We start from the raw sequence: 10,000 nt of genomic DNA, 5'->3' as shown, positions 1-10,000 counted from the left end.
CTAAGTAGTAACACTCGTTGATGCACCTATAATCAGTGTAAGTGTTTTTATTAGAACAGTGACCTTCCCAAAATGCCACAAAATGATTCGAAAATCTTGTAAAACAGTTACAAAAGCCTTGAGTTAACCCTGAATCATCAGAGTTATAGATAGAAAGATTTTTTCTTTGTTTTTTTTATAGATTATATAATATCTCCTTTACTTGTTTCACTACCTTGAATTTTTAGCTGAATAAAATGATCCCAATACTTATATATATGTGTATATATATATTTCTTTAAGCCTGGTACTTATTCTATCAGTCTCTTTGCTGAACTGCTAAGTTACAGGTATGTAAACACACCAACATTGGTTATCAAGCACTGGTGGGGGGAAAAACACAGACACAATAGCACACACACATACATAATGGGCTTCTTTCAGTTTCTATCTACCAAATCCACTCACAAGGCTTTGGTCACCCCTGAGATTATAGTAAAAGACATTTGACAAAGGTGCCACACAGTAGGACTGAACCTGGAACCATGTAGTTGGGAAGTGAACTTCTTACCACACAACCATGTCTATACAATATTTAACCTTTCTGTCTTAACTTTAATAATTTCAGAGAAATTTGTCAGCTATTTCTAGCAAATTCAACAACTGTGTAGCAACTGCTTCATTTGCTTGTCTAATTTATTTATTTAAACTAAATGTGGATTTCAGACACAAAGGACATATAAAAGAGAATTATTAGTGAGTAACCAATTAATTTACAGTAGTGTTAAATCCATAAATGTTGTCTGCATTCAGTCGTAATTTAGTCCTCAACTGTTTCATTTAATTGAACTCTAATTATTCAGCTTAATTAACCTTTTCACTGTAACAGTTTCAATTAAATCAACTGGCTTACTTGCTTTGTTTCAAGTAGCTTAGTCACTATTATACAAATAGTTTAGTCACTATGGCGCAAGTGGCTTCATTGCTGTTGTACTGGGGAACCAATTGAAAGGTTACTGTTTCATAATACAGTGAAACAATTGGGGGTTTTATTTATGAATCCATAAAGAGGACCCATTGTCCTTCATGGCTTGATCTGCTTGTATGTTAGAAGGCATTACAGTGTAATATCAGTACTTGCTGCAAATGACAGCAGCTACTGTAGCAAAATTTAGCAATAATTCTTTAATATATACAGATATATATATATATATACATGTATGAATACACACACATTTATAAATTTGCGTGCATGTGTCTGAATACATCATCATTTAATGTGTGTTGTCCATGCTGGCATCAGCTGGGTGGTTTAAGCAAAGCTGGAAGGCTGCACCAGATGCCAGTCTGATTTGGCAAGGTTTTTATGGCTGGATGCCCTTCCTAATGCCAACATATACATGTGTGTGTGTGTGTGTGTGTGTGTGTGTGTGTGTGTGTGTGTGTGTGTGTTTGCTCATGTCTCTATTCATGTCTATTTTTACATCGTTGCTGCTTTCAAAAGAAAAGTGTCAGTGTTTATATTTCATACCTCAATGATTCAACAGACAGAGATATATAAACAAGAAATAGGGTCAATATGATTGATATGAAAAAAACAAAAAACTCCAGTGGGGTCACAGTCTCATTACTGAAACAGTTAAATATTAATCAAACAAAAATAATGCTTGTTATTTCAAAATTCCAGAAACGTTGACACAGCTAAGAATAGTGATTTTACAGGATTATCTACAACAAGAACAAGTGTTTTAAAACCAATTCTCTACTAAGGCCTTCCAGTCTCCATCACTGCCTCCCCTATTTTACTGTTTCATCTACAATGCCTCTCGCAGCTCCCTTTCCCTTATTTCTTTCATCTTCAGCCATACATTTCTCAGTCATTTTCTTCCACTACTTTTTTCTACATTCATTTCCATCAATCCTCTCACCTACTTACAGCCATTTTTTTTTTCTCTAGCACAGGACCCAACTATATCATCCCATTTCTCTTCACAACATTCAGCACTAGTTAGTTCTCTTTCCAACAACTTCTGAAATTCATTGTTTGTCTTTTCCTAACTCAATGATACTTCACTCATCCACTAAAGTGTTCTTATTTTACAAGATCAACTGAAAGACAAAATGAAACTTAAGATGTATCACATGAATACACAGATGATTATGTCACCATCTGTTCTGACAAATAGCAACCATCAAAATTTTTTTTTAAGTAAAAGAAAAATGAATTTACTATTTAAAAAAATATAATTTGATACAGTTAAGAATGGTGTTTTTACAAGATTAACTGAAAGACAAAATACAAAAAAAAATTCATGATTTAACACATGAATTGATAGATTGTAATATCACCATTTATTTTGGCAAATAGAAATCATTTAAAGTCTTTAAATGAAAAAGTGGAATTCACTAAAATTAGCTGGGGTTTTTTTTTTAAATACCATTTGAACAAAACATATCAGAGTTTTAGATGGAAATCATAGTAATTATGTTGTTTTCTGCACAGAAACACTCAATAGTAACCAAAGATATAAAAGAATATGCACTGCTGGACAACTTGCTAAGTATGTTGGTCTAGCTTAATAATTGATAGACAATGGATTAACAAAGATGTCTTGTGTCATTTGTTATGAGTTTAAATCCTGCTAACATCAATTTTTCCTTCCATCTTTCTATAGTCATTAAAATAAATTACTTGTCAAGTTCAGTGGTTGATTTATTCAACACCCTTTCCAAAAATTTCAGGCCTTGTACAAAAAGTAAAGAGCAATTAGGTAAATGAACTATTAGAATTATCAGGGTACCAGACAAAATGACTATGGTCTTTTCTTCTGACTAGATACAACCTGAGTTCAAGCCACACTGGAAACAACTTTGCCTTTTATCCTTCTGAGGTCAGCAAAATAAAGTACCGGTCAAGAACTGGGATCAATATCAACCATCATCTTCCTCTCAAAATCACTGATTCTGTATCGATATTAGAAACACTCATTATTATTATTACTAAGGCAGTTAGTTGGCAGAATTGTTAGCATACTGGATGGCATGCTTAGCAGTATTTTACCCATCACTACGTTCTGGGTTCAAATTCTGAGAGGTCGATTTTGCCTTTCATCCTTTTGGGGTTGATAAATTAAGTACCGGTCAAGTACTGGGTTCAATGTGATCGACTATCCTCTTCCCAAGAAATTCCAGGCCTTGTGCCTGTAATAAAAAAGATTATTAGTTTGACTTAGCTTTTCATCCTTTCAAAGGTAATAAAATAAGTACCAGTCAAGTACTGGAGTCGATGTAATCAACTTACCCACACACTTGAAAACTGCTAACCTTCTATAAAAATTTGAAATTATTATTATTATTATTATTATTATTATTATTATTATTGTTGTGGTTGTTGTTATTATTACCTTCGCCTTCGCTAAGGTGGAGGTATTGTTTTCAGTCGTGTTCGTTTGTTTGTCCATGGACATGATATCTCAAGAACTGCTGGATAGATCCAGATGAAATTTTCAGGGATGTTTGGCTTCGTGATTGGCACAAACTGATTAGATTTTGGGATCAATCCAGTACCGGACAAGGATTCTGGATTATATTTCTTGCTTTTTTACTTCATTTTTGAGAGCAGTTGGGTTCATTTTTAATGTCTTGTTCATGAGAGCAGTCAAGTTTATTTCAGATATTCTCATTTTAAAAATCATCTCCGGCTAATCGTTGAGAGGACATTGGTGTTGCGTTGGCAGAGATTTGCACTCTCTGAGTGCTCTTGTTATTATTATTATTATTATTATTATTATTATTATTATTATTATTATTATTACCGACACCTTAGCGAAGGTGGAGGTATTGTTTTCAATTGTGTTTATTTGTTTGTTTGTTTGTTTGTTTGTCTGTGGACAAGATATCTCAGAACTACTGGATGGATTAGAATGAAACTTTCAGGGATGTTTGGCCTCGTGACTGGCACGAACTGATTAGATATTGGGATCGATCCAGTACCGGACAAGGATTCTGGATTATTTTTCCTGTTTTTTTACTTAATTTTTGAGAGCAATCTGAGTACTTTTGTTGTTGTTGTTGTTGTTATTATTCTTGTTCAGCATTTGGTAGTTTCAGGCAAATTAACTCTGCCACCTACATTGAGGTCCTGGAAACAATTGTTAAGCCCTGGATAGACAGTGTATGCAATGGAAGGTCATATGTGTTTCAGTAAGACTCTGTACTATCACATATGGCTCTAGTAACACAGGAATAGATGGCATTCACATGATCACATAACCCCTAACATTTGGCCTCCTAATTCCCAAGATCTCAATCCATTGGACTATTTACATGTGGAGCATTGTTGAGAGAGAGGCAAATGAACATGCCCACACACCAAGGTTTCTTTGAAAGCTGCCATAGTGCGAGTAATGTCCAAAATGAACCAAGACCACTTGATTCGAGCATGTAGATGATTTAGATCACACATAGAAGCAGTTGTTGAAGCTGAAGGTGGCTCTCTTGAATAACATTATAGAGACGAAGGTTCATTTTTATCCTCATAGGATTTTGTGATAAATAAAGTTATTATCTGTTATTATATAGCTGGGGTTTTTTTTTTTAATATAAACATAAATTTGTCCTCAAATATCTTTTGTACCCTGTATATTCAGATTTGGCAAGGACTGGACAGCCAGAGATGATGTGGTTAACTATCTCATTGTGCTGGTTGCACATTCTGCATTTCGTGTTGGTGTCTGTTTTCATTATTTTGCTTTTATAGTTGTTCAAAATCAGACACTGATCTTGTACAATGAGAATCAGTCCTTCCATTTCAGCTTTTAGTCCAGAGTTTTTGAGCCCTTGCTGGTTTTTACTGGGGCTCAGTTCTTCTCTATCAAGCTTTGTAGGGAATTGGCCATGGAGTGATTTTTCTCTCCATTTCTTCTTCAATACGTTTTGTAAATTTGTTGTCATGTTGTTTTTGTCTCTTTGACCATTTCTGTTATGTTGTCATCTGAGGTCAGTGTAGCAGTTTGTTTCTGTTTTGTATTTTGTCACGTCCGTGTGTATAGAGAAAAGCATTTTCTTTTTCTCATGTTGCTTTATTATTGTTACGAACGCCCGCACGCGAAGCACCTCCTTAACACCGAAGGGGGGACCCGCGCACGCGCGAATGTTCAACACTCAGTGAGCTAGCAAATTCGTCTGTCGGTCACCTGACCGCGATAATAAAGCCCCGGCTGGAGCACGTAACGAAGAACAACACAGGCAAATAGGACAGGGAGGAAGAAACAACACAAAGACCATGCGTTGGGTAACCTTTTCTTTTTACATACATAACATCACAGAATATATTTAAAACATTAGAATAGAGCATTACATAATAACAATTCCAATACATGGCATGACAGTTCAATAACGTTGACAAAGTTTCCAAACAATTACAAGCTTTTCAATCATTTTTACATCGCAAAGTTCATGTCTCAAGTTTCATTTGACAACAAAGTTCTTCTGCTTCTTTCTTTTGTATTTCTTTTCTTTTCCTTTCTTTTAGAAGCATTTAACAACACAGTTAACAACTCAGAGTTCTTTTTCTCTAAAATAATATAAAAGCATTTACCCCAACAAAGTTTGTTTCCTTCAGGTCTGCTACTTCCACTGACCAAGGCAGTCTGCCACTACAATTCCGTCTCTCTGGGACTCTATGCGTTTCTGCTGACCATAACTTTCTCTGTCAGACTTATAATTCTTCTTTCTTCATCTCTGTACAACTGCTTCATCTCCCTGTCCCTCTCTCTCTGGGACTCTATGTGTTTCTGCTGACCATAGCTTTCTCTGTCAGACTTATAATTCTTCTTTCTTCATCTCTGTACAACTGCTTCATCTCCCTGTCCCTCTCTCTCTGGGACTCTATGTGTTTCTGCTGACCATAACTTTCTCTGTCAGACTTATAATTCTTCTTTCTTCATCTCTGTACAACTGCTTCATCTCTCTGTCCTTCTCTCTCTCTCTGGGACTCTATGCGTTTCTGCTGACCATAACTTTCTCTGTCAGACTTATAATTCTTCTTTCTTCATCTCTGTACAACTGCTTCATCTCCCTGTCCCTCTCTCTCTGGGACTCTATGCATTTCTGCTGACCATAACTTTCTCTGTCAGACTTATAATTTTTCTTTCTTCATCTCTGTACAACTGCTTCATCTCCCTGTCCCTCTCTCTCTGGGACTCTATGTGTTTCTGCTGACCATAACTTTCTCTGTCAGACTTATAATTCTTCTTTCTTCATCTCTGTACAACTGTTTCATCTCTCTGTCCCTCTCTCTCTCTCTCTGGGACTCTATGTGTTTCTGCTGACCATAACTTTCTCTGTCAGACTTATAATTCTTCTTTCTTCATCTCTGTACAACTGCTTCATCTCCCTGTCCCTCTCTCTCTGGGACTCTATGTGTTTCTGCTGACCATAACTTTCTCTGTCAGACTTATAATTCTTCTTTCTTCATCTCTGTACAACTGCTTCATCTCTCTGTCCCTCTCTCTCTCTCTCTGGGACTCTATGTGTTTCTGCTGACCATAACTTTCTCTGTCAGACTTATAATTCTTCTTTCTTCATCTCTGTACAACTGCTTCATCTCCATGGGCAAACTGCTGTCCCCCAACTGCTTCAGACGACTGCTACAACCCAACTGGACACAACTGATCCTGCCAAAATTCTCTGCTAACTGCTTTTGCCGCCAATTCTCCTTCTCCTATTCATCCCAAATACCATAGCTCATTGTGCTACTTTACCCCCTGCCAAGATGGGTCGGTCGGTACATTCCTATCCTGCTGTTTTTGAACTTTCGCTGACCGGAAAGGGGCAGCTACGCTAAAAATAGCTGTGGTTGCCAACAAGACAAAGGAAATACCATTCTCCCCAACTGACCAGAGTATGGGTTCAAAACCCAGCCCGGGAGATAGGGATATAATGCCAACTGTATTTTCGGTCGTCGCATCATTATCATATGTTTTTCTTGTTTCTACAATTTTGTTTCCATTTCTTGCCAAGCATCTTCTCAACACCTAAGCCAAAGTAATTCACTGTATATATTGATAAGCTACTGAAATAAACACACCAGATTGTTCATTTACAAAATCAAATAAAGATATGTAAAAGAGAAAAAAATGATCTACATGGAAGACATGGAGAAAATGATCTACATGGAGAACATTCTTGTTCTCACAGAAACAATGTTTTTCTCGATATGTGTGACGTAACAGTTAAAACAATTTTTTGCACTTTTTGCAGGGATGGTAAGCCAGGAATCATTCCCAAATAATTTTCAGTTTCTTTTTGATCATTCCTGGTATTGTAACTGCCATGAGATGCCATATTTTGTTCACTTTTGATGAGCAAATCTTTATATTTTCTGAGCTTATCAAATTCTTTTGCTGCAATATTATGGACAATCGTATCAATCGATAAACAGACTTTGTAACTTTCGTCTTTTATAACAATATCTGGTTTATTGATGGTTCTGTCTGTTTGTCCCAAAGAATCATTACATCTTCTTCCTCAGATACAGCCTCAGTGTGGGTGCTTATAAAACTTGGCATCAGATTCGATTTTATAATGCCAGCAATATGAACCAGTCTAGATATTGGCCAGTTCCGTCATGCATTGGTTTATACTGTACAGGTGTTAAAACTTTGCATCCAGAGATTAAATAGTCCACTGTTTCAATCTCATCATTGCAGAATCAGCACTTTAGATCTCCTCCATTTTTCATCACATTGGTTTGGTAGATTCAAATCGATAAACTTTGATCTTAAGCAGCAATGATGAAGCCTTCACTCTCTGCCTTTAACCCTGAGCTCTGTAACCACTGATGGATGTGCTTCTGGTCAACATCAGCCTGTTTGTTGCACATGTTTACTATGCAGAGATTTCTACTCTCACCTACCAGATGAAATCCATGCACTTTTTCTTTGCCTATTAATTTTACTTTCTTTGCAACAACACTTACCACACTTCCTTCAGACAGTTCAACCTGGGTATCATTCATGAAATCAATAGCAAATTTTTTGCTCTCTTTCAAGATAGAACAAAACTTCTTACACCTCTCAAGATTTTCGATTAATTTTAGCATTCCATCGTAAGGTGTTTCAAGATATTTGGTCAGTCCAATTAGGGTGGTTTTGTAAGAAAGTTCAAACTGGATCAAGCCTCAACCTCTTTGATCTCTTGGAAGGTAAAGAAGATCCACATCTACCTTTGGGCAATGCATTTTATTACAAGTCAGCAGCTTACAAATTCTTCTGTTAATTTTCTTTATTTCACTCTTCCAGTTCAACACATTGAAGAAGATATAAGTAACAACTGGAACTGCTATGGAATTTATGACTTTTCTTCAGGGTATGATATGTGCATTTAATTCAGATTTCAGAACTGCTTATATTCTCCTATAACATTTCTTCTTCTTTTTCTCCTTCTTCTCTGCATTTTCCTCCTCTTCCCTCCCCTCCTCCTCCTTCTTCTTCTCCTCATCTTCCTCCTCCTCCTCCTTCTTCTTCTTTTTCGCAGTCATCGTCATTGTTGTCATGGTCGTCGTCGTCCTCCTCCTTTTCTCTCTTCCATTGCTCCCACCTCTACTTTGTTCTCACTCAATCACTCTGTCTCTCCCATCATACTCAAGCTTCTTTCACCCTCCCACCCTGGTTCTTTTCCTGTAATTACCTTCTCTTCTCGTCATCCTCTTGATTGTGTTGCTTTGAATGTGCAGAGACAACCTAGATTACCAAGAGCTCTTGTGGATGTCTTGTGGAGATACAAGGCATTCTAATTAGTGCTGCTGAGGTGGACCTGATAGTAAACACCCAGTAGACTCTTTAAAGTGGTTAGCAAATAATGAGAGCCAATGCAGAGTTAGGAGGATCGTTTAGTCTTGCTAAAGACATGATAAACTTTAAATTTCATGTTAACATTATCAAGATTACACTCATCATGTACATGTGTTGCTAAATGCTTTTAGACTGTGGTATTTCATCCAGGGAAGGTCCCTTTAAGGATGTAGAGCAGAGGTTCTTAGCCAGGGTCCATATAAGATTTTGTGGGGTCCATGCTAGCAATTTAGGGATCTACAGTAGTATTTTAAGGGCCCATGACAAGTTTTGATTTAAATGGATGTCTTGCAAAGAAACTACCAGGTTTCTTTCTCTAACATTTTACATACTCTTTTACTCTTTTACTTGTTTCAGTCATTTGACTGCGGCCATGCTGGAGCACCACCTTTAGTCGAAGAAATCGACCCCCAGGACTTATTCTTTGTAAGCCTAGTACTTATTCTATCAGTCTCTTTTGCCAAACTTCTATGTGACGAGGACGTAAACACACCATCATCGGTTGTCAAGCGATGTTGGGGGACAAACACAGACACACAAACATATACATACACATACATATATACATATAAATATATACGATGGGCTTCTTTCAGTTTCCGTCTACTAAATCCACTCACAAGGCTTTGGTCGGCCTGAAGCTATAGTAGAAGACACTTGCCCAAGGTGCCACACAGTGGGACTGAACCCAGAACCATGTGGCTGGTAAGCAAGCTACTTACCACACAGCCAATTCTGCACCTATGTTCAACTTATACAAGGCATTGGGAGATGTTGCAATTTGCTGTACTTGATAAGACACACCAAGCTAAGTAAACTCGCTGTTTTCCACACATACAAGATTGTCCTTTCAGGAGCCAGTGCCACTTAAAAAGCACCCATACAGGTACTGCATTAACATACCTGTGCCTGTGCTGCATAAATGCACCCGTGCCGGCAGCACATAAGAAGCAACCAGCACACTCTGTTAAGTGGTTGGCATTAGGAAGGGCATCCAGTCATAGACCCCATACCACAACGGACAGTTGGAGTCTGGACAGCTCCTTGCTAGCTGGCTCCGTGTCAACCTGTCCAACCCATGCCCGCATGAAAAGCAAGCATTAAACGCTGATAATGAAGATGGTGATGCAAGTGCATGAGAAAATAACAAAATAAGAATTTTGGAA

The 10,000-nt window shown here is 37.3% G+C and overlaps 1 protein-coding gene across 7 annotated transcripts in view; it reads right to left on the bottom strand.

Moving 5' to 3' along the window:
- LOC106867322 (cilia- and flagella-associated protein 65) overlaps nt 1–10,000 on the bottom strand; it is a 1,093,663-nt gene that overhangs the window by 1,050,192 nt on the left and 33,471 nt on the right. The window lies entirely within an intron of this gene.

The sequence above is a fragment of the Octopus bimaculoides genome, chromosome 10 (assembly GCF_046866305.1).
Source record: "Octopus bimaculoides isolate indiv1 chromosome 10, ASM4686630v1, whole genome shotgun sequence".
NCBI classification, from domain to species: domain Eukaryota; kingdom Metazoa; phylum Mollusca; class Cephalopoda; order Octopoda; family Octopodidae; genus Octopus; species Octopus bimaculoides.
The sequence above is the reverse complement of the archived record's forward strand: the minus strand, read 5'-3'. Positions and strand labels throughout refer to the sequence as shown.